The sequence below is a fragment of the Mustela lutreola genome, chromosome 3, assembly GCF_030435805.1.
Source record: "Mustela lutreola isolate mMusLut2 chromosome 3, mMusLut2.pri, whole genome shotgun sequence".
Classification (NCBI taxonomy): Eukaryota; Metazoa; Chordata; class Mammalia; order Carnivora; family Mustelidae; genus Mustela; species Mustela lutreola.
Window position 1 is genome coordinate 17,173,668 of NC_081292.1, and position 24,374 is coordinate 17,198,041.

General features: G+C 51.5%; 1 protein-coding gene across 2 annotated transcripts in view; it reads right to left on the reverse strand.

Annotated features, from left to right (window-relative positions):
- Positions 1-24,374, reverse strand: part of ZHX2 (zinc fingers and homeoboxes 2) — a 156,491-nt gene that overhangs the window by 60,891 nt on the left and 71,226 nt on the right. For both annotated transcript variants that reach the window (XM_059165705.1, XM_059165706.1), the window contains exon 2: positions 24,027-24,097. The gene's annotated coding sequence lies outside the window, so the exon portion shown is untranslated. The remainder of the gene's footprint in view (positions 1-24,026; positions 24,098-24,374) is intronic.

Here is a 24,374-nt window from a genome sequence, read left to right on the forward strand (position 1 = left end):
GTCCCCTTGGGCCAGTCACTTGACCTCTCTGAGTTTCAGTTTTCTCATGGATAAGGTGGGTTTCTGGGTAGACACTAAAGCTGATGTGTACCAAGCGCCTAGGAAAGGTCTGTCCCATCCATGGAGATGCTGAATGAATGGTGGCTTATGGGCACAGCGTGGACACACCAGCAAGTATTGCTTTGCCGATTTCCCTTTGAAGGTCCTGAAATGTGCCATTTGCTTCACGAGGACGGAGAGCCATGATGTCTCCTCATGAATTGGGGTTTCCAGGTTGCACAAGACCGCTAGAGGCCTCCCATAAACCAAAATGTGGCCTTCCAGTGATCTGGGCCACCGCACCTGGCAAGAAGAACAAAGCCGTCCTTTACACACAGACAGGGACTTGTCCCTGTGTCTAGACGGCTCAATTCGCTTGGCCCACACTAACGGCTGTTTGGTTATACCGAGCTGATGTGATTTTGAGAGACGAGGCTTTACCACCGAGTCACTTTGGGGCGGGGGGAACAGTCTCTGAGTTCTTCGTCAGAAAATCACGAAAACTGCTCCGCGTGTGAGGTAACATCCTGGGATGAGAACCCGGTCTCCAGTTTTCCTGTTCCTTTAACAATCTACTTTGCTAAATGGACATGAAATTGCTCCATTAAATTTCTGAACACCACATTAAAGAAACAAAACAAACAGACCAAAACAAAACAAAACGAAAAAAAACCCCTCCCAGTCTGAAGGGGAGGACTCTAAAACTGAAGAGAGCGCCAAATGTTTTCCAGAAACAATTAGATTTGATTTTCGGACTGAGAAATGGAATCATCAGAGACGTCCTGGAATCGTGAGGTTTGGCTGAACTCTTTAAGAACTGAGCCGTGGGGGCAGAAATCACGGAGTCAGAGTGGCTCCGGCTGTCGGAACACGATCATGTAATTTGTACCAACTCTGAGGTAGGTGCTATCATCATTCCCATTTCATAGGTGACAAGACTGAGGCACAGTGAGTTTAATGACTTGCTGAAGGTCAGATAACCAGTAAATGGGGAGCTGGAATGTCAACCACAGTCATAACTCTTAGGCTGTACCACCTCTCACCATCTAGAAGAAACTCGGTGCCTTGTGTCAGGAGCGGATGAACAGGTTCCCAAGATACCCAAGGCCCACCACAGTGCCGAGAAACAACTCCTCCTGGTTCAGGACATCACCGCCTTTGAAGGACATTCTCATATCTTGGGCGTTTGGGAGTTTATCATAACCTGAAGTGCTGTACGTATCCCCACTTCACAGGTATGAACACTGAGGCTCGGAGGACTTAAACAACTTCTCTGAGGTCATACCCATTATATCCTAATTCCCAGGCACTGTTCTCCCCCTGAGGACATGTAATCAAGACTAAGCAAACAAGGGCGGGGGGGCGGGGGCGGAGAGGGGGGAGGTGGGGAGCTTCGGACACTGAGAAAGCTCTGGTACCTAGCACTGTGCTCAGCCCCAGGAATGCAGCAAAGGCAGCAGAGCAGGGACTCCCCTCAGAGCCAGACAAGTGGCCGTGTGACCCTGACCAAGTGACCATGCCTTTGAGCTTCAGTGTTTTGTTCTATGAAATGGTGTAAGAGCAGTGACTAGAACCCAGGTTCCTTGTGAGCAGAGACTGTGCCTGGGCTGCAGCCCCAGCATGTTACATAATATTTGGCATGTAATAGACGCTCGATAAAATGTTTTTACAGAACGAATAAACATATGAACTAAAAAAAAAAAATCACTTCAGTGCTTCTGCAGAAATTAAAGGACATAGTGCATGCACAGTACATAAAACAGAACTGCTGAAAATGCCAATTACCTTATATTCCCTATCTTCCAAGAATCCTAGGAAATAGATTGGTCTCTGCCCATTTTATGCAAAAGGAAAACCAGAGAAGTAGGCAGGAATAAAAGAATTCTTGGAGGAAAGCTCATCCCTTTTAATAAAAAAAAAAAAAATATGTGCCTTTAAAAATAAAAGTCACAGTGAGGAGCTATAGGAAGGTTCTAGAATCAGTACAGGGGGAAGAGAAGGGCTGTGGGTCCAGTCTGGCAGGTCAGACTGCCTCCCTCCTTAGCCCTCTGCCTCCAAGGGGCAGCCGTGGACCTGGCAGGATGGAGTCCGCAGCTCTGCCTTTGCCATCGACCCCTCCTGTCTGCAGAGAGCTCCGGCCCAGACCCAGACAGCGAGTGCCCAGCTGTGCTTTTCTTGGCGATAAGAGTAATTCTAATGAACTACGAGCTGATGAATCCCTGATTGCAGGAGAGAAACAAAATTAAGACCGCGCTGATTGAAACTCTTAATAAAGCCCATTCTTTGGGAAGGGTCTGGCTTGGCAGGTGGGAAGACTAGGGATCTTTCCAGGATCCGGTGGGGGATTTTTTTAAAAGATGGTACTAGATCCTGGTAAGAACAAGGAAACAGAACGAACACGCAAACAAAAAATGCTCAGGGTGAGCACGTACAGATTTGCTTCTGAATTCCAACTGTAAAAGGGCTTATAGAAATTGATTGCTTGCTAAAACTTGAGCTGTGCGAAGCCAATTATGCTGGAAATAATCCCAGCGGCCACACCCTCTTCCTGGGCTGGGCAGCAGCATCTCCCGCAGTGCCTCTGAAGAGAAGCCAGGTCCCCTGCAGCAGGCGTCACCCCCTTGCTGTCCCTTCCTCGGAAACTGAATTTCTCCACCTAATTTAATTGCAAAAGCCCTTGCCAATGCTCACACCTCCCCTATGATGCGATTACTATTGGCTCGTCAATTTGCCACCACCTGTGTGCCCCCTTTCAGGAAGGGAGGGCGAGGGAGACAGCGCCAACGTTAATTGCAGTTTCATACAGTTCATTGGTGATGACCCTGTGGAGAGGGATGGGGGTGGGGATCGATTCTGGTGATTGAAAAACAATCTGAGAATTATGAGGTCGTCCTGAAATCTCCTGGAATGGGCAGAAAAATGCCTCTCTGAATATTTAGCCCGTGGTCAGTCGAGACTGTTAGTCATTCAGTGTCATGCCTCAGACATTTCTTGAGGACACGTTGTGCCAGGCGCTGTGCAGACAGGGCAGAAGGCAGAGAAGGCCAGGACAAAATCCAGGTCCTCGAGTGGGCTTCTCCGTCAGTGGTGGGGGATGGGGGTCTAGATCCTAAGATGGATAAAAAGGAGACAAGGCCAAAGTAGGAGAGAGTAGTGCCTCCTTTCCTTCAATGTAAGACATCACCTTATAAAGACGCGAAAATGCCAGATGGGGCGGCTGGATCTTTGCTTCACTATTTGGTCCAGGGTGGCCTGACCAGAAGCTCTCAGGAAACGGGGTGGTGCGGGACAATTCATTCCAGCACCTTCTGTGGGAGACAAGAGGCTGTTTCTGGACTCCGAACGCAGCAGGCACTATCTGCGGAACTAGAGGTGGCTCTTTGGGATTCTGAGTTGCTTGTCCCCATTTCAGGATGGGATGGCTGCTGCCTGGTCCTCACATTCCCTTTTGAAAAGAGAACACCCCTGGGGAAGGGGGGCGGGGCTCCTGCTGCTGGATGGAGTTTTTTGTACAACCTCGGGCAAGAGAAGCTCTCCAGGACCACCCAGGGCAGGAGGCTGGCTTCAGATGCAGCTCTCAGGCTGGCCAGGGCCCAAGGGAAACACTGGTGAGCCTGGGTCACTGCCACGCCCCCTCCCATGATGAGCCCTGGTGGTCAGGCGGGGTAGAGGTGGTAACACCCACAGGAAGACACCCAGACACAAGGCAGGGGAAGGGGAGAAACTTCATTTGGGTGTAGTGTATTCCCACTTCTTGATGTTCTTCCTTCTCCTTTCCTTTCATCCATTCACACTCACCAATTACCCCATCCCTCTCCCTTCTCTGTTGTGTGTGCATGAGCACACACACACACACACTCCCATGTGTGTGCACATGAGCCTATTAACGAGATCTGCTTCAAATCCTGTCCCTGACGCTCTGTGACCCTGCGCCCGTGTCTTGACCTCTCTGAGTCTCCGTTTCCCTGTCTATACAATGAAGATGATGATAACAGGACATTCCTTCCAGGTCAGTGATGGGGATTAAATGTATAAGGCTCATCATCTTATCTGCTTGGACCTAAGTAATATTCTCTAAATGGGAGCCAGTCTTTCTAGTCTGTTCTTCCATTATGTCCTCACCAATAGTGATGACAGGGATGACTTTTTATTATGTGTTTGTCTCTTTGGAAGCACTCAGTATTAGCTATTATGATAATTACAATAATTTTGTTAATTCTGTTACATTGCTTCACATCCTAAAAATTAATAGACCGATTTTTGGAGCAGTTTGAGGTTCATGGAAAAAATACGCAGAAACTCCAGAGTTCCCATAGCGTTCCTCTCCTCACTTCCATTTCTCTTCTTATCACTGTCTTGCACTGGTGAGGGACATTTGTTACCAAACTGATGATTAACCAAAGTCCGTAGTTTACCTAAGAGTTTGCTCTGTTGTGTTACATTTAATGGGTTTTGACAAACATGTGACATGTGCCCTTGTGCTCCAATATCCCACAGAAGATTTTCCCTGCTATAAAATTTCCTGTGTCCCAAAGGACATCCCTCTCTCCCTCTCTGCTCATCTCTGGAAACCACTCATCTTTTTACCATCTCTCTCATTTCATCTTTGCTAGAATGTGATCGAGCTGGAATCACCCAGTATGCAGCCATTTCAATTGGCGTCTTTCACTTACCAATTTGCATTTAAGCCTCCTGTAAATCTTTTCTTGGCCTATTGGCTCATTGCTTTTTCTTTTTAAAAAAATTATTAATTGCTTTGAGAGAGAGAGAGCGAGAGCGCGTGCATGTACGGGACGAGGGGCAGAGAGAGAGAGAGAGAGAATGTACAAGCAGACTGTCCGCTGAGCAGGGGACCTATGTGGGGCTCCATCCCAGGACCCGGAGATCATGACCTGAGCTGAAACCAAGGGCCAGCTGGCCACCCAAGTGACTGAGCGCCCCGGCTCATTTCTTTTTATGACTGAATAACACGCCATTGCGTGGATACACTGTCCTTTGCCTACCCATTCACTTTTCACCGTTCACTTTGGTTGTTTCCGATTTTGGGGGTGTACTGTTTAACTTTTAACAGCAGGTTTGTGCACTATAATTGAATTTTTCCTGAATCGGCAACCTTTCGGAAATGCTGAGCTAAATATATGTGTATTCAACTCTCCATTAATGTGTCTTAAATACACAGAGCAAGAAACTCCCAGGTCTGGTGTTGTTACCAGCAGAGCCCACCAGGCCACACGGTCAAATGTCCCAGACTATGGGATTTTGCAACAGGCCTGAAAAGGCCTTTCTCCACGACTGCTGGGTGCTCAGGATATAATCAGGGTTTCTCAGCCTTTGCACACGTGACATTTGGGGCCGGCTAACTTTCTTGAGGGCGACTGTCGTGGGCATCGTAGGACGCGGAGCAGCGCGCTAAAATCGTAGCAGCGATTTTGCCTCCAACTGTGATGAACCAAGAATGTCCCCAGACCTTGCCAAATGTCCTCGGGGGCGGGGGGGGGGGGGTACAACACGCCCGCTGGCTCCTCCCACTGCTGACAACCACCGTTCAGTATAGGAGAACTTTCAAAACCACCAAACACTCCCGCATGAAGCCCCACCCCCAGGGGCGGGGCCGGTCCTTCACTGGGCAGCAGGCGGTGCCCCGGCCTCCCGAGGCCTCCCTGCATTTCACGTCTTGGGTGTGTTTGCTTTGATCTCAGCCAAGCGCTGCCACTATGCCCACCGGCTTCTGGATGTTTCCCTCCAGAGACAACGAATTCAACATCTTGATGATTTAAGCTGTCACCGACTTGCCAAATACCGCACTGTCTCTGAACTACGATCTGGTGACTTTCTCAAGAGCAGGAAGGGTCTCCCTAGAGGAGTCACGATGGGCCTGCTCCTCTGCTCCCCCCGTCTCCCCATCAGCGAGTCTAGCGGCTCCCCCTCCAGAAGACTGCCCGAAACCGCTGGCTCCCCGCGGCTTCTCTTGTCCATCCCTGGTCGCGGCTGTCCTCGCGCTCCTGCTCTGGTGATCCATTTTCTGGACGGCTTCAGAGCAATCATGAACCGACTGTAACTCCCACCGCCCCCGCTCCGGCTCCAGGGGCTTCCTGTTTTGGTTTGGGGTTCTGCCCCTCTGTCCACGGTCCCTGACTCCACCCCAAAGAGTGTCTTTAAGTGGAAACCTGAAGAACCAGGATCAGGCAAGAGTGGGAACTGGGCCCCGCACAGGTGTCTCCCCACACGTGCTGAATCGGCTAGGCCCCCAGGCGCTGGGTGCCCACAGCTCGCTTCTGGTGCCACCTCTCTTCTCATGGGGGGGGGGGGCTGGCTGCAGCATGGCCAACGTCATACCCTCTATGTGGGGCCTGCAGTGGCTTCCCGGCCTTGGTCCTATCGGATCAGCCCTTCTAAGGACTCTGGCTTCTCTGGTGGCTGTCACAGGGGCCAGCTCGGCCCCCTGAGCAAGAAGGAGAGTCAGAACTGACAGGGACCTGGGATGAGCGAGACAGGAGGTGAGGAGGAGCTCTCACCCCAATGGGCTTCTCTGAGCACAACCCTGTCGGGTCTGCCCTAATGCCTGTCTTGAAAATCAAGTCTGTTCCAACAGGACTGCTGTGTTAGAGTGGAATATGGCATGGGTTTCTCACGTGCTCATGGCCAAGTTCATCCACCAGAAACGGCAGGTGGACAGACTCTGTCCAACTGGACTGGACCACACAGAAGTACACACACCGCACAGGTGCACACACCGCCAGTGTGCGCCGGCTACCTCAGTTTACCTTGTGTGTTAATGAGCCACCGCTGTCCACAGCTAGTGTTCCAGCTTTCTTCGGGTTCCACCTTCCCTCCACCACCTCACACTAACCCACGAGCTGCCACCTTCTGCCACCTGGCTCCTTAAACACACAGGTCTTGTCGCAAAGGAAAACGCCTAAACCACATGTAATGTGTAAAACTGTGCTAACTGCTTTTCTTTCTTTCTTTTTTTTTTTTTTTTCCAGAGAGAAAGTGAGCCCATACAGGGGAGTCGGGGAGGAGAGGGGAGGAGGTAGGGAGAAGCAGAGAGAGACTCTTAAGCACGCTCCAAGCCCAACACAGAACCTGATGTGGGGCTTGATCTCACGATCCTGAGTTCATGACTTGAGCCAAAATCAAGAGTCGGACTTAAGCGCTTAACCTGCCCAGCGATCCGGCATTGTCTTCTCTTTCTTACTTTCCTTTTCCCCTTGTTTTCAGTGCTGCCTGGGACTGCACATCTGTCCCGGTCCCCTCACCAAGCATTAGCAGCCTTGTTGCAGCCTCTGTTCTCTCGGGAACCCGGGCTAGGATGCAACATTGCACATGGAGGGAGCGGCAAGTACAAAAGGTAGAAACAGGCTTGGTGTCCCCCAGGACAGAAAGAAAGCCCGCATGACTGATGCTCTGTGGAGGAGAGGCTATAGGCTGGATGGGCAGAGAAGGCAGGATCTTTTATTTAGGGTTCGGGCAGTCAGAGGACGGAGTCTGGACATCGCCTGAATTGCAGTGAGAAGCTATTCGCTGGTTACAATCCTTGGGAGTGGTGTGATTTGGTTTGTATATTAAAAAGGTAATTCTAGCTGAGGTGTGAAGGATGGATTGCAAGCAGCAGGACTAGCCAGACCTGAGGGGGGAACCCCTCAGGTCCAGGTGAGACATGGGGTCTGGACCGGGCAGGCTGAAGGAGGCCTCGAAGGTGGAAGGCATCACAGCTGCCCCTGGTGGGCTTGGGAGGAAAAGGAGAAATTCCAGGGGACCCAAGGTCTGGTTTTGTGCATTTCATTATTTTGCAATTTGGGGCAGGTCACTATTCTTTATCAAAAGGAAGAAAAAAATTTTTTAAAAATTAATGAAGGTTCTTGAGGGTGGAGCCAAGTTGCAAAAGTGCAAAGCTCATCTGTTGGCTTTGGAATGAAAAATAAAACGAGGGGTGTGTGGGTGTGGGTGTTTGACAAATGAGGCAAGAAAAGGCGGTGGCTCCCATTCATCCCTTTCAGGGAACAATAACCACAACATGATAAGCTGCGGAGCAAAGCTCGTCTCTGTCTGAAACGTGGCCAAAGAAAGGAAAGATTAATCACACAGAGAAGGCTGATATCTTAGGGGCAGATTAAGACAACAAGCTAGCAATTTCGAGTCTGATTAGAAACAGCTAAAATCAGAACTTCCAGTTAAGGACTATATTTTTCAGGGGGGCACGGGAGTAGGGAGGGAGATTGATTTAAGTTAATTAAACCTAGTGCTTAATTAAGTGTGCTCAGATACACACTGTATCCTTTTTGCATGGTTAATGCAAACCTGGGTTCACAGCTCCATGAAATTTGCCGGCTGAAAGTTTTAAGGCGACAGGGAGGTTCCATTAGTGACACGGGTGCGGGTTCTAGATTTGGGGGTCAGAGAAGATGGGCTCTCCTCTCCGTGGGGCCTCTCATCAGCAGGGAGACCTTGGCACGTCACCTGTCCTCACGGACTCCTTGGTATCTTTATTCCCCGAGATCTCTTCGGGATCCCACTCTCATCCCCGATAAGGATTCTGTCCACAAACTACACTTGCCAAGCCCTACTTTGTTTCCATTTGTGATTCATCCAAACGGCTCGTAGTAATGGCAACAGGTAGCATCTACCCCATGCTTCATCTGTTCCTTCCAGAGACTGCTGGAAACCCGTGACAGGGACGAACTGCTCGATTCTCTTACCATTTGTTTTTCTTTTTATTTATTTATAATTTATTAATTTTTTTAAAAGATTTTATTTTATTTGTTTGACAGAGATCACAAGTAGGCAGAGGGGCAGGCAGAGAGAGAAGGGAAGCAGGCTCCCCACCGGGCAGGGAGCCCGATGTGGGGCTCTATCCCAGATGCTGGAATCATGACCTGAGCCGAAGGCAGAGGCTTTAACCCACTGAGCCACCCAGGCACCCCTTCTTTTTCTTTTTATTTTTTATTTTTATTTTATTTTTTTTTTAAGACTTTATTTATTCATCAGAGAGAGAGAGAGAGGGAGAGAGAGCGAGCAAAGGCAGACAGAATGGCAGGCAGAGGCAGAGGGAGAAGCAGGCTCCCTGCCGAGCAAGAAGCCCGATGTGGGACTCGATCCCAGGACGCTGGGATCATGACCTGAGCTGAAGGCAGCCGCTTAACCAACTGAGCCACCCAGGCATCCCGCTTCTTTTTCTTTTTAAGAGATTTTATTTACTTATTAGACAGACAGAGATCACAAGCAGGCAGAGAGGCAGGCAGAGAGAAAGGAAGGGAAGCAGGCTCCCTGCTGAGCAGAGAGCCAGCTACAAGACTCGATCCCAGGACCCTGGAATCATGACCTGAGCCGAAGGCAGAGGCTTTAACCCACTGAGCCTCCCAGGCACCCCTCTCTTACCATTTCTGAGAGGTAAACACTATTCACCCCACTTGCCAGAGGGGCAAAAAGAGGCACAGAGAAATAAAGTAACCTCCCCAAGATCATACAGATATAGTAAATGATAAAACAGAAATCTGGACCCAAGATTCTGACTGAACACAAAGGAATGGTTTTGGTTTGTGTTGGCCTTGACCTCTTTTGCCTCCCCTAAAGGCTGGCAGCCAAACGCCACTGCTCCAGCCTTTGTTTTTTTGTTTTTTTAACTGTAAAGCAGATACTCATCCCTGCTCCAACCTCCCTCCAGGAGTTTAAAGGCGCTGATGTCAAGATGCTTAGAAAGCTCTACCGAGACCTGGTGTGTGAGGAGGACGGAGGGGCTCCCGTGAGCAACAACGCTAACTGCTGGCGAGGACGCATCCGAACCAGAGGAATCTGGTCATCTAGGTCGTTCAGGGTTCATCAAGTGGGAGGACTTACAGAGATGACATCACTGCCTTCCGAGTCATCGGGCTCAGGGGACTCCAGCTTTGGTAGGATTTTTCTCCCTGTTGTTTTCGGGGGTGTGAACCCAGGGGTTCTCAAACATGGAGCTCTGTTGTCCGAAGGGACCCGATGCCTGGCCAGCATCTGTTTTCCTTGCTCGTTAGAGTGGGGGCAGGGTTTTTACCTTTGCTTCTCTGGGGCACGTTCTCTCCACTGTGCTTCTCCATCTCAAGCTTCCACAGGGACAATGGTGGCTTGTATTATCAGTGTCCTTGCTGAATCTTCCTGTGGGAAGCAGAAACTCCCGGGCTCTGCGGGTGGGCAGCCTGTGTCCAAGCCCCAGCTCTGCCGTGGGGGGACCTCTGGCAGGGCACTCTGTCACTGAACCTTAGCTTCCCAGTGATAAAAATGGGGTAAGAATGGTACTTCTCTCAGAGTGGTTTTGAGGATTAAGGGAGACTGCTAGGAGCATTTCCAACTCAAGAATTTCAGTCATTCATTATACACTCATTTCCATCTCATGACAGCCCAATCAGGGAGGTTAAGATTCTCCCCAGAGGCCCAGGGAGTCAGGGAAGTGACATATCCAAGGCCACATGTCTACCAGAGGCAGAGCCGGGATCTGAACGGGATCTGAACGCCGTCCCTATGGCTGAGCTGGAGATCAGTGGTGGGAGAGAGAGACAGAGAGAGGGAGGGAGAGAGCTGCATTCCACACCTGGCTATGTCACTCTGAGAAAATCACTTCAGCTCCCTGGGCCTCAGTTTCCTCATCTGGGAAGTGGGAATAATGCCAGTCCTTACTGCTATGAGAAGTATCAAGCATGACATAAATTCAAGGTATTGGGCTACTATTAAAAAAGGCGCCTGGGTGGCTCAGTGGGTTAAGCCTCTGCCTTCGGCTCAGGTCATGATCTCAGGGTCCTGGGATTGAGTCCTGCATCGGGCTCTCTGCTTGACGGGGAGCCTGCTTCCCTCTCTCTCTCTCTGCCTGCTTCTCCGTCTACTTGTGATTTCTCTCTGTCAAATAAATAAATAAAATCTAAAAAAAAAAAAAAAAAAAAGATGTGGAATAAAAAAGAATTCCTTAGATAGATCTTCGTTTCGTTTGACCTGTATTTCTAGACAAACTGCCTTTAGGGCAAACCTTGGGTACCAAGTTCTGCCAGCAGGCACATGGCTAACCTTGAGCTCCCAGAGGCGTACTGTCCCTGCTCCGTGGAGAAGCAGCTTAGGACAAGCCGTGTATCTGAACCAAGTGCTGCTGGGGGTATGCCAGGTCCCCCTTTCCTCTCTAGTGATGGGTCCTACTGGTCACTGCAGGCACCATGGGTCAGGGATCAGGTGTCATGTTGAAGACAAAGATGCTGACTTAAACGCCAGGCATTGAGGACTCCCTTTGCAGTCAAGGTGACCTTGTAGCTCCTAGACCAGAAGAAATGATAGGACTATTCCAAGTTTGTCTTTGAGGATTCTCCCTCCGTAACCTTGGACCCTTAACCTTGCTAAGGCCTCCCACTGTGACACTGGTCATGTGACTTGCGTTGGCCTACTGGATGTCTGCTAGCAGACAAGATGCAAGACAAGGCTTGCAGAAGCGCTGGCCCCTTCCAGCTTATGCCCTTGCTCCTCGGCCACCACCATGAGAACATGCCTGAGCAAGAGGCAGGGCTAACCACATGTGGCGCCTGCTTGACTCACCCCTGTCGCCCCAGCTGAGGTCATCTTAGATCAGCCAATCCCAAAGATCTGGGTAAACCCAGCCACGATCAGCAGAGTCACTTAACCTTTAGCTAAGGTATTTGACTGCTGGGTTCATGAGCGAACCTAACCCACAAAGGCTAACACCTGAAGATTAGAAGCTAACTAAACGCTTCTTGTCATTCACTAGTGAGGCTGGTGGCTGGCTGTTAGGAAGGGTTCTCATGGCGATAAGTAATGGATACGCACACATCCATATGTGCATATTAAAAAGTACAGTATGCTCTGGGTTTGGTTAGAATTTGCTACACAATCTAAACTATCCTTTCTCTGTTGTTGGAGATACTGGCGCAAAATGTTTCCATTTTCCATACACACACCCGCTTAATGTAGTAGGCACTGTCGCATCATGCCAACGAAATCCCGATATAAGACCATGGAAAATTCGAAAGGCTTTTCTCTCCCCCTTATGTCTCACCCTTCCTCTTCCAATCCACTTTTTAAAAATAAAACTCTAAAGTATATTTTAAATGGACAGGTCCTATTTACGAGAAGCATCCATTCCAGGTCAAGAATCTGCCTTTTGGCGAATCCCCCAGACCATGGTTTTCCTGCAAATGCCCCCCCAGAGTCCTCCTCCTTAGAATTGTTCCTCTGCCTTCACATCCTGTCCTTTAACTGTGAAGAGGCAGGTGCCCAGCCGGCCCTCCCAGGGGCTGCCAGCGGGATCCTGTGCCCCGTGCCCAGTGCCACTCCCACCTTTTGCCAGGTGACAATCACAGACCAACTACACCCCTCTCCCCCTTCCTAGCAGCCCCAACTTCGGGCAAGCTCCCTAACCCCTGTGAGCCCCAGCCTCCCCGTCTGCAGGGCGGCAAAGGTAAGGAGAGGCCTTAGCTCATGGGACTGCCATGAGCTAAATGAGATAGTACGATGCCAGCACACGCGGCGTTGTGCGAGGCACGGTAAGCCCTTGATAGATGTGAGCTATTATTATAATTGTATGCATGGTGCCATGGGAACCTGAAATTCTGGCGAGCAGTTACTTAATACTTACCATGTGCCTACTGTTTTGAGTATTTTAAGAACTGTTTTCGTGCTTTTTATACGTTTATTTCATTTTTTAAACCTCATGACAACAGTTTGTCGTATAGGTAGTGTTATCTCCAGTTTCTGGATGAAAAAAAAAAAAAACAACAACAGAGGCACAGAGAAGTTAAGTAACCTCCCTAAGAGCACACAGCCAACAGATCGCCCTGACAGCCCTCTCCATTCTCCCTACTTTATTATAGTTCTTCACCCATCCTTCCCACTGGGGGTCCGGGATGTGTAATTAATTTGTGCCTTCTCAGTGCTTAGCACATGTCAGACCATCGTGTTAGGGGAGGCTGCCACAGAACGTTCTGTGTCCCCCCAGTCTTTTCTCTTTCGGCATTGGCCCCCTTGAGGGCAGAGGACTGGGTCTCCTGATCCCTGCACCTGCTCCTTCCTGAATCGGCCGGGTGGGACCAGATGGTGCCTTGGAGAGGAAACGAGCTCCTTCTCACAGTGGCACACACATGCTCCGGGCTCTCCACACGCCGTCTCACAATCCAGCTGGATTCAAGACACAGGAAGCAAACAAGGCTTTCAGCAGCCTCGGGCGAGCAGGGGTGAAATTAGTAGATTGGTGTACAAAGAAGCGTTTAATAATGCTATCACGCTACCCGTCCTCACGGAGCCGTTGTGACATTCTGCATTAAAGAAGGGACGACTCTCCGTTGCTGCACCGAACGGAGGCCTGGCATCACGCGGGCTCCCAACCCCCAGAACACTTGTATTTTCTGGCGATGGATGGCCCGCATAGAGGGATCAGGGGAAACTGATGGCCTCATAAGAAATGTCCTCGTAGACCCCTTGAAGCCCTTTGTAATGCGGTTGCTCTTCTGCTTGACTGTCGGGAGCATCATTTTTGTTAACTATTAAGGAGCTGTTTGTTGAACTAATGTCGCCATGGCAACTGCGTGGGGGGAGGGGTACTGTCATAGTCTGGTGCTGCCCAAATTATAGCATATTAATCAAGTATGTGATGCAATTTAATGAGTTTCCCTGTGTGCTTCCCCATCACAATGAACTAGAGGACCCGGGACCTGGGGTTTGCCCCCGTTGTCACTGTTAAAGAGATGTTCCCTCACCAGTCCCTGGTGCTGTACTGTTTGCTGCATAGATGGATGGATGGATGGATGGACAGAAGGATGGATGGATGGACAGATGGATGGAAGCCAGAACCAAAATTTTCCACATACTCATTCGAGCTGTTTCTGCCTACTCTCACAGTGAGAAGGACTTTTGCCAGAGAGCGTTAGGGAAAGTCAGAGAGGTCAGGAAAGTAACGGGGGCAGGCGTGGTCAACAGTTTCCTTGCCTGAAAGGAGGCCCGACGGCAACAACAAAGAGGCAGCGCACAGGCTCAGACCGCCTGGGTTCAAATCCCAGCTCCGTCTCCTCCCCCTGTGCCGCTCGTGAGGGAGTGGCCGCTCTCCCAAGCTGCTTGTTTCCCCACGTGTCAGAGGGGTCATGACCATGCGTGCTCAGAGGGCCGGTGATGGGGATTATAGTCCAGATTCCACGGCGCTTGGCCAGAGTACGTGCCCGATCACATACTGACCATCACCCCTGCCCTGCCACTACTGGGAGGAAAAGCCCCAAGAGAGGCCCCATGGTGCTTTCATGGTCTAAAGGTCTAACTGGGCCCTGACCATCTAGGGCAGGATCCAAACCCAGGTCTGGTCAACTCTGCTGCCACGCCATGTTCTTTCCGAGGTCGGCAAACATTTTCTGGAAAGGGCCAGATAGTCAATATTTTAGGCTTGGTGGGTCACATGCAGTCTCTGTTGCGCACATATATATATATATATATATATATATATATATATTTAAAATCCTTTAAAAATATAAAACCATTCTTAGCACACAGGCTGCTCAGAGATAGGCATAGCTGGCTGATCCTTGCCATGCTGTCTTAGGAGGAAACAGGAAAAAGAGGAAAGCAAAGTGAAAGGCGACGCATACATGGCTTCTTCTCCCACTAAGAGCGGGCTGAAGCTACACACAAAAAAAGAAAAACTTGGGCCTAGGAATTTGTTTGACTTTAAAAAACAAAATAAAACCAGCCCCGGTGATTCCTTGCAGTCCTGCACTGCTCATTCTAGAGTTTACGAAGGGAGGCACAGAAAAGTAGGGTGACTTGGCCAAGGTCACGCTGCTAGTAAAGGACAGAGCCGGCACAGAAACCCAGAGGTCTGGCACCAGACCGCTTTCCCACCACCCCAGCCATCCACCTCCACGACGTTGGAAACAATCTCTGTGCTCTATCATTTTGAGACTCCAGACATCCTCCACCAGCTGACCCGGGAAGGAGCCAGCCTCTGGGGTCTGGTCGGTCTGTGATCCTGTCCCGGCTCTACTGTTACTGAGTCTGTGACCTTGGAAATGATGAACCTTTTGGTCTTCAGTGTCCTTCTGGTAAAGTGGGGGATATTGGCTGTACCCTCCCTCTGGGTGGTTATGAGTTTAGCAAATGGCCTTGGACGTGCCCAGTGCTAGGCAAATGTCACAATAGTTATGACAATGACGGTGGCAGGAGAGAAAAGCAGCCCCCAGAGAGGCTCAAGCCCTAATCCCCAGAATCTGTGAATGTGTTACTTTAAATGGCAAAGAGGAATTAAGGTTGCCAATCAGCTGACTTTAAAATAAAGAGAGTACATGGATTATCTGGGTAGGCACAATGCATCACAAGAGTTGTTAGGGGCTGAAAAGATGGGCAGAAGAATCAGTTTCAGAGTGATGCAGCAGGAGGGAAACTCGACTGGCCATCGCTGGCTTTGAAGATGGAAGAGGCCATGAACTAAGGAATTAGGGAAGCTTCGAGAAGCTGGAAAAGGCAAGCCATGGAATTCACCCCCAGAGCCTCCAGAAAGGCATGCATCTTGCTGACACCCTGATTTTAGCTCAGTGAGACCTCTTTCGGACTTCTGACCTCCAGGACTGTAAGCTTGTGTGGTTTCAGGCACAAAGTATTTGTTATCACAGCAAAGAAAAAGAGGGAACTGACACACCATTTGTGACAGAAAGGAGAAGCCTCCTGTGTGTGCTCACCAGCGCTGCTCAACCAGCCACCCTGGGCTTCCACTGGGTGGGACGTGCGACCCGAACCCCTCAATTCCAGGACACTTGCTGGGATGGCCGTCAAAGCCAAGCCCTCTTCCCATGGGGGTTGCCGAGAGAAGCTGCTGGATCTTTGGGGGGAAACTGGGCTGGGCGAATCCCGCACAGAAGACATCGGAGTCTCGGGATGGGGAGAAGCGAAGCCTGCTGACATGGTTTAGGTCCTGCTGGGCTCAAAGCCAGTCCAGCTCAGACTTTTCAATTACATGAACTGCTTTTTTGTTTTGGACTTCCGTCAGCTTGAATTAGATCTTCAGCTTGTAACTAAAAGTCTGACTAATATCATCAAATACCCACTTAAGTACTGTTACCTACTAGTTTCAACTGTTATCATTTCCTCGGCCAGTGATGTCTGGGCTCGGAAAGACCACAGAACCGGGTTGAGGGCAGGGCTGTAGGGCGGGGCGTCAGACAGACACAGGGGAAGGCGGGACACCATCTCTCCTGGAGCAGGAGCAAGAGGAGCTGGAGGAAGGAGCAAAGCCCCTCACACATCCGAATGGGAGTGTGATGTGAACTCACACCCAAACCTGTGGAGAAGCACCCCCCCCATGGGGTCTTCACGTCCAGTCCAGCAGGCCTGAGCACACTTCAGATTGGTGGCACCTGGGACAGTGGTAGCTTGGTTCCCAAATGAGTACTTTTTTTTTTCTGGTCTTGCCTCTTAAATACCGATAGCATCCTGGGTTCTGTTTTCTGCTCTGAGCCATCCCCGAGAGAGAATGAAATCACCCTGTGGCCTTGCCTTGCCCTTCTGTCAGCTGTCTGTCCATCTTTGTGCCTCCCCAGTCGGCTGGAGGGATGTGGCACGTGCCCTTTGGTGATGGTGACAGTTGCCTATGCTGATTTTTCACGGGACAGCGAGGGTGGGGTGGGGGGTATGCCACCGTTGGGGAGGGTGACACAGTTTGAGAAGAACCCAGATGATGGTTCTCTCTTCCTCCCCCAGGACTACCCCCATCAGGGTGACAACCACAGACTTAGATATGGATGACTCCTGAATTAGTCCACCCTGTCCTGAAATGGCCTATGCCCGTGTTGGACATTTCCAGCACGATGGTGACACAGATGCTGACACCGAAACTAACAGCAAGACCGCTGCTAATGGGATGCAAGCATCTTCTTACTGAGCACTCACTCTGTGCCAGCCATAGCTCCTGATGCTCCTGCACTGACCTGTACAGCCTCTCAGGCAGCTAAGAACTGCATAATCCCCATTACACAGATGAAGACACTGAGGCTCTGGACAAGGAAATGACCCCTCCAGGGTCACACCGCTAGTAAGTGGCCAAGTCAGGATTTGGATTCCTGCCGTTGGGACTCCCTGAGACCAGCCGCTTCACCATCGCTCTCTACTGCCTCCCAGTCTCTGGGCATCCCACAAGTGCGTCAAATACTTGTGAACCACCTGGCACGTTCTCCCTCTCTGTTCGCTCCCCAGCTCAGCAGGATTACTCCCAGGTTTCTAAGCCAGGCTCTGAGGGCTCCCTCTTGACACCCCTATCGTCACTTTCTGTGTTCCAGGCCAATCAATGCTTTCTCTGAATGGGACCCTGGGGGCAACTCTCATTGCTCTACCCCTGCTGTGACTGCCCCCCCCCCATGCCTTCTCTCTAGGGCCAGCTCTCGCTGCTGCCTTCCAACCGCATCTGTCTGTCTGTGTGTCCATCCTGCCTTTGCTCTGTCCTACCTGCAGCCCCCCCTCTGCGCTGTGACCACATTCCATTTCTAAACCGGAGACCGTATCACATCACCTGCCTGGTTTCAAACTTCTGAAAGCTGCTTGCTGCTTCCTCCAGGTAGTCCAATCCTGAGCATGGTGTCTGAGATCTCCGGGCTTTGACTCATCTGACCTGGCCCATCTCAACTGCCATGGGCTCCCCCATCAGGCTCTACCTCCTCCAGCCAACACGGGACTAACGGGACCCTCCAAATGTCCCAGACTTCCTCTCCCTCTGCGCCTCTGGGCACGCTTCCCCGACTTCCCAATCCGCAGAAATCCTTCCCCTCCCTCCGGCTCTAGCCCAGAGCCTCCTGGAGAACACCTCCTCTCCCCCCACCCCCGCCAGGCAGAATTAAGGACTTTGTTTCTGTGGTTGGGAAGCTCACAGTCTTTGTGTCAATCCGGGGATCATAGGACACACTGATTTCTGCACTGATTTACTGACCGATTTTGATTTACTGACTCTGCGCCTGTCCCTGCTGCAAGCACATTCCACAAACTCAGTCGTCACAACCACCCCGTAGTTGGGGCCATAAGGTCCATGGGAATCCGGGCAGGGGGGCGACAAGAGCCTCAGAGGAAGCTGCTGGACGTGCTGAGGGGACACCTCTGCCTGCCCGGGGCCTCCAGGTGCCAGCTCCTCAGGGGAGCCTATGCTGGCCATGCCCTCTGACCTCAAGACCCCGCTCCCCTCCCCACCGAGCCCCCACAGCACTCTAGGCCCCATCCTCAGGAGCCATGAGATGAGGCTGGACAAGGACAAGGAGAGGGAACCGTGGCAGAGTTAGGACACAGGGAGTGGAGGCTCAGGAGGAAGAAGGAGAGGGAGAGGGAGGGACCCACTCGTCTTTCGCTGGCCAGGCCTTCTCCTGGGGCTGGGCAAAGGAGGCTCCTCGGGCAGGGAAGCATGGCATGGGCTGCAGAACCATTCCGCTCCAGGCCTCAGGAGAGAGGACAACAGAGAAGCATGAGGTTGTCCAGGCCAAGGCCAGAGAGGATGGGGCAGACGCTCCAGGAGGCCGGGAGAAAGGGTGTGTGTGCACTGCTCTGTTGCCCCCTTAGAACCTCTCCTCTCAGCCAATAAGCCAGGAGTCCTACAAATTCTCCTGAGCCTCCCAGGCCTGCCCCCTTTCCCCCCCAGTCGCTGGCTTCTGTGACCAGGGGTCTCGTTCCTCCAGCCGTGTGGGTTCCTCTCCCTGCCTCAAAGATTTAATTGGCCTTCATTTTTCTTAAGTGAGAACTTCATCTTTCTCCTGAAGATTGTCAGGGACTAAGGCCGAAACAGGAGTTCCATTTCAAATTTCTTACTCGTTTTTAACAAGTAGATGCCCTCCTTTGGCATGCCTCCACTCCAATCACTTCGTATCTATCTGACACTTGGCCACCTTCACTGTCCCTACTCTCCCTATACTGGGTGTGGCGTTTGGATTTTGACATTGCTGAGTCCAAGGGAAGATGTGGACATGGTCTGCTCACCGCGTGGCTCGGCATCCTCTGGATAGACATGCAACGAAAGCCTTCACACACATGCCCTTCAGGACCCCGGGAACATCTGCTACTCCATCCAGAGGACCAAGGGTAACTCAAGTTTAAGGTTTAAGGGGACCTCTCCCATTGAAAAATCATTGAGAATAAGAAGGAAGAGCCTCTGAGAAAAGCTAACGGGAGTCATTCGAAAAGTATGGTGCTATTTAAAAAAAATCTATCTGTAACAGCATTTTCTCGAACATATTGTAAGAAGAGAGCTATGCTTTCAGGGGGACTATAGATAGGAGGTGGTACGGGGGAGAAGGAAGAGCAGTGTTTTGACCATCTTTTTGGGAGTGAGATCGCCTGCGAGGTCTCTTCCGCCTTTTGTCTCACTTCCTCTCCCGGACAGCCCTGTGGGGTATATTATTTCCCCATTTTACAGATCGAGAAACTCAGGGAAAATCTAGTTCTGGACTGTTTTGTCTCATCTTGTGCATATAATTCTGCAAAAACAGCTTATTCCCAGCGAGTGCAGCCAAGTCTAATTCAAATTCTCTGGCAATTTGAAATAGAAGCCAAGCTGCCCATTGAATGATTTTCTACCTCAAAAACATCCCGCTTTCATTAGCGTTTCGGTCGTACCCATCGTCGGCGCCCAGAGTACGCGTCCTAGAATGGGTCAGGCACGCTCAGTCGTGTGGTCAGACTTGCTGAGCATGGATCACTGTGGTCCCCTGCACTGGGGCCAGTTACTTAGTTGCTAGCTCATTTGATTCCATTCACTGAAAGGGAAAAGTGCCCCTGTATCCAGGAGCCGCCCGACGATGAAGACTTCTCACTTACTTGGGTTGGCTCTAATGTGGTCCAGGTTAATGAAGCTAAGCCTAGGCTTTGCCTCTCTGATGCAAAACAAGGCTGCTGATAGGAAAGTCCAAAGTATGGGGGTAGTGAGTGACTGGTTTTAGAAACTGCTTTATGCAGGGATCCAAGAACTGGCCGGGATGCCACAAGTCCTCTCTCCCATCACGGCTGCCTCAGCAGACATCACTAATCCATTGTAGCACACCATTTCCTGATATTCCCCAGACTCCTTCACAACACCCTGCCCCTGCAGACATGAGCAATTGATCGGAGTCCAAAAGATGAAATCTATTTACCATCCCTGCCCTAGCCCAGTATCTCATCTAAACAGAGGCAGCACAGAAGCTGAGAGAAGCTGCAGCCATGACAGAGCCAGGGACTGGGGCTTCTTTCCTCTGAATGCTTCCCCTTTGAAGCTGCCCAGGAAGGTCCTTCATCCCTGGTCCCTTCCCACTAAAGGTACCAGTGAAGTGGGGGTCACTTGCCAAAATGTCAGACATTTTTTAAGAGCCCGCAGGCAAGGTGGGATGGTGGGGGGGGGGGGGGTGGCGGCAGTGCCTGGGCCCTAGATGGCTTTGGCTCACACTACAGTCCTACAATCCAGCTAGGGTCACAGCATGATGGGCAGGGACAAAAGGCAGGCCCGTGGATGAGCTCATTCTATAGTCCAGGTCTACTGCTAATGCCTGATAAATGTCTCAGGCAAATGCGATTTATTTTTTTTTTTTTTTAGAGAAAACGTAACAGCAAAGAGTTTACTGAAAGGGAAAGTACATACTCAAGAAGGGAGTGCGAGCGGGCTCTCAGAGGGAGCCGCCCCAGGAGGCTTGGGTCTCACCTACTTGTAGGGAGGTTAAAGCGAGGGGCTGAACTTTCACGGGAGGGATGGGGGGTTTCCCCCTGGAGTGTGGAGCTCTGGGGAACCTCGCCCACACTTACTTTTGGTCACTTGACGCATGCGTCCTAGCTGCACCTGCGCTTTGTGCTCTCTAGCGCCCCTGGTGGAGGGGTCATCCTCAGTCACTAAGACACGCACATGCTTGGGTCTCCATAAAAGGTGCCTGGCGTTTTTATTCTTGTTAGGTCCCTGACTGCCCCTTCTCTGTTGCTTACTGCCTGCCATCCTGTTTTAACTCCTGTTCCCTGATCCCTATGCTACCCCGCCTGCAACACCATCACTCTGCCTCTTCACACACTTCTCTCCTTTGGGTCCTGGGCTCCCCACACCTGCGGGATGCACACCTGTGCAGCGGGCACTCCTTGACCCATGCTGGAGACGCGGGGCTCGCTTGGCCTGTTGGCACTTGGCCCACACCCAAACAGCCTGGAGCACACCCTGGGAGAAGGTAGCCCACCTCTGGGTTTCAGAGGTGGCCACTTGAATGGGCCGGCAGTATGTCCCCATTTAGCCTGCCTGCCTAGTGTTATCTCCCGCTTTTCTGGCAGTCCAAGCTGCGCAGGTGTCTCTTAGTGGTGTGTACCCATACCATCCTCCAGGGGCCCCCCGGCAATGCCGTCTAGATCCTTCTAGGTCTGCCTGCAGGGCAAATACGGGCACTTGTGGAGTGTGAGGCTTGGATTTGTGGAGTGTGAGGCTTGGACTTGTGGAGTGTGAGGCTTGGACTTTCGCAGATGCTAGCTATACCCAGTTCAGGCAAGTGCAATTTTTATCTGATCCCTGCTACCGGTCCCAGTGTGGTGCATGGCGCCTTTTATAAACTGAAGCATTGTTCTGAGAATCCGTCTCCCAGCTGAAGAGGCAGCCAGACCTCACTCAGGAGGGGATGGGGGAGGGGACACTGGCTGTGAGGCTCAAGTTCATGCCACCCAAACTCAGCTCTTAAATGATTTTCCATCTGTATCAACAGAATCTTTCTTCTGTACGGTGCTTTTCAAGTTGTTAAGATCATTTGCAAGAGGAGGAGGCTTACCCTGGCTTTCAGTTCACTTCGGGACAGGGAGGTCCTGAGAAGTCAGACCACTTTCCAGGAGGGCCCCCAACAAGTAATAAATGGCTGAGCAGCCCCTGCCTTCCGCTGGGTGCCGGGATTACAACGGCGCATCAGAGAGAGCGCTGGGACAAACGGAGACGTCTTCTCATAGCATCTCCATTTTACAGAGTGGGCTCAGGGGTGCAATAGCTTCCCTGTCCCCCCAAACCCCAGTTAAGCTTGGGCTCCTGACTCCCAGCCCAGAGCTCTGTCTTCTGCCTCACGCTGTCCCAACACTGAACCTTCATCCAGGGTCATGTCCCTCATGTAGAAGACTAGGGCTCCTGTTTATTGGGCACTTACTATGTACTGGTGCAGGGCCAAGCCGCTGGATAGGAGTTGATTCATGGACTCCTCCCAGCCACCCTCTGTGGTAGGTATCACAATCCTGCTATCAGCCGAGAAGACTGAAGTATATAAGATCATGGCCCCCGACCCCGCAGCTAGTGGAAGAGGCAGGATTTGAACCTGGGGCGATGGACTACAGGAGCCCTGCTCCTCTTAACTAGCCATCACCTCCCATGGTACCTCCCCATCACTTTCCTTTCTGGTCATTTGACGATCACTTACTGAGCACCTACTATGTGCCAAGTCCTGTGAATCAAAGACACAGCCCCTACCTTCAAAGCCCCACTCCTGCTTAAAGTTTTGCCAAGAAAGCATCAAGGCACGGCTCACAAGTGTTGCTCAGGCCTCCCTTCCCCTCCCATTCGTTGTTTCCCACCCACTCCCCGCCAGCCCCCCACAGCGTTCAGGACTCAGCTGAATAGAGTCTATGCACAATGACTGTCAAACGTCAAACTCAATTCTCATCCGTGTTGTCAGTTTCTTAAAGAAAACCTGTCTCCAGCCTCCCACGGCACCCTGTCCTCAGAGGTCCTTGATAAAAATTTACAGCTGCTGCTGACCCAGGCCCAGGGCAAGAAGACCCAGTCACAAAGCACAAAGGAAGCCCAGGGGCCCATTCCTCAGACCATCCCGTTCCCAGTGCGTGTCCCTCCAGCCCCAATTCTACACCTGGGTCTGGGGAACGATTCTTCTCACGCTAGCTTGAGTCTGTGGTACTGGTCTTGCCAAAGAGCCCCAGCGCCCTTAGGAAGCCACCCCCACTGTCCTCCCGCAGCCTAGGGTACTAGGGGAATCCTGCCACAGCGGCCCCCATGGCTTTTTCTTCTGGTCTGTGTGGCCTGGATCAAAGCTCTCGATGGCAGGACTAGCTGGTTAATCTTTTGGTGGTCTTTTTGGCAGGGGACAGGGCTCCCCAGAGCTTCTAATCAAAATGGCCACCGTGCTTGGAGAGTTGCCCATCCTATCACGCCCGTGAGGCGCCGTCATATGTGTGGCTGTCTGACGGTAGCTCAGGTACAGCAGGGGCCGACGGACAATAGGTCTTAGGAAGACGTGACGGTCATCTCATCCAGCAACTTCCAGACAGTATTACCGCAGAGCCCCACCAAACAGGCAGTGCTGAGAGAGTGCGCGCTCACAAGCCCCCCACCCCTCACCTACTACCCCTGGGGGTTCCAGGGCATCCCGGCCACAGAGTCAGTCTGTGCCCCAGACTGCTCCTTTCTTCAACATTGATGCTTCTGCAACCCACACTTGCATTCTCCCAGTGACAGGGAACTCACTACTTCTAGTTGTTGCCTATTTCACCTCAGTGTACCTTTTTTGTTAGGAATTCGTCCTTAGGCTGGGCCAAAGCTGCCCTTTGTTCAGTGACAGCCCTACAAATGCGCAAAGGTGGCTTTCTCACCTCTCACTGGTCAGGTCTCTTCAGGGCCGGGGGTGACAAACCTGCGAATCAGGTTATTCCCTCTCTGTTCGAAGATTATCTCCCTAGTCCTGGTTAGAGGTTCCCTGGACACAGTTCCAAGCCTGGGCCCTCTGGATGGCCCATCTGAGCTGCTGCGTGGGAGCAGAGAACGGAAACCCAGGCACCTACAGCCTCGGTTTGCTTCTAGGGAGGGACTGGCAGGGCCCCAGTGAATTCCAAGGGACTCACACCTGGGTTCTCTGCACTGCGCCATTTCTAGGTCCACCTAGAGGGAAGCAAGAGTCCGAGCTGCGAAAGCCAGCTGCCCCCACCCCAGACAGGCTCCAGGTCTGGCTGCCCCACGCCCCGTTCTCATTCCCTTTCCCTTCTTGAAATCCAACGGAGGCCCAGCCTCTGGCCAACACGTGGTGACTCACCAGTCCCGGATCGCTTACATCCTGGGAATCTCGGTACGTGTTGACTCCAAGAGCAGTCGGTGTGTCAAGACCTACAAAGAAGAGAAACTCAATATTAAAAGCAGGGCAGAGCCCCTGGGTATCCAACGGTCTTTCCAGGCAGCCCAGCGGCCCCGGGAGACTGGGACGGAGAGCCCGGACGGGAAAGGATAGGAAAGACAAGGAAATGGGAAGGACGAAGCTGCTCATTAAACCAACCTCAAAACCTCTGGGCTTTGCGGTGATGCTGAGAAGGGTGGGGGGAGGGGAAAGACCCTCACCCTGGGTGAGTCAGCAACTCGCTGAGATGCAGGCCTTTCAGGAGAGGGA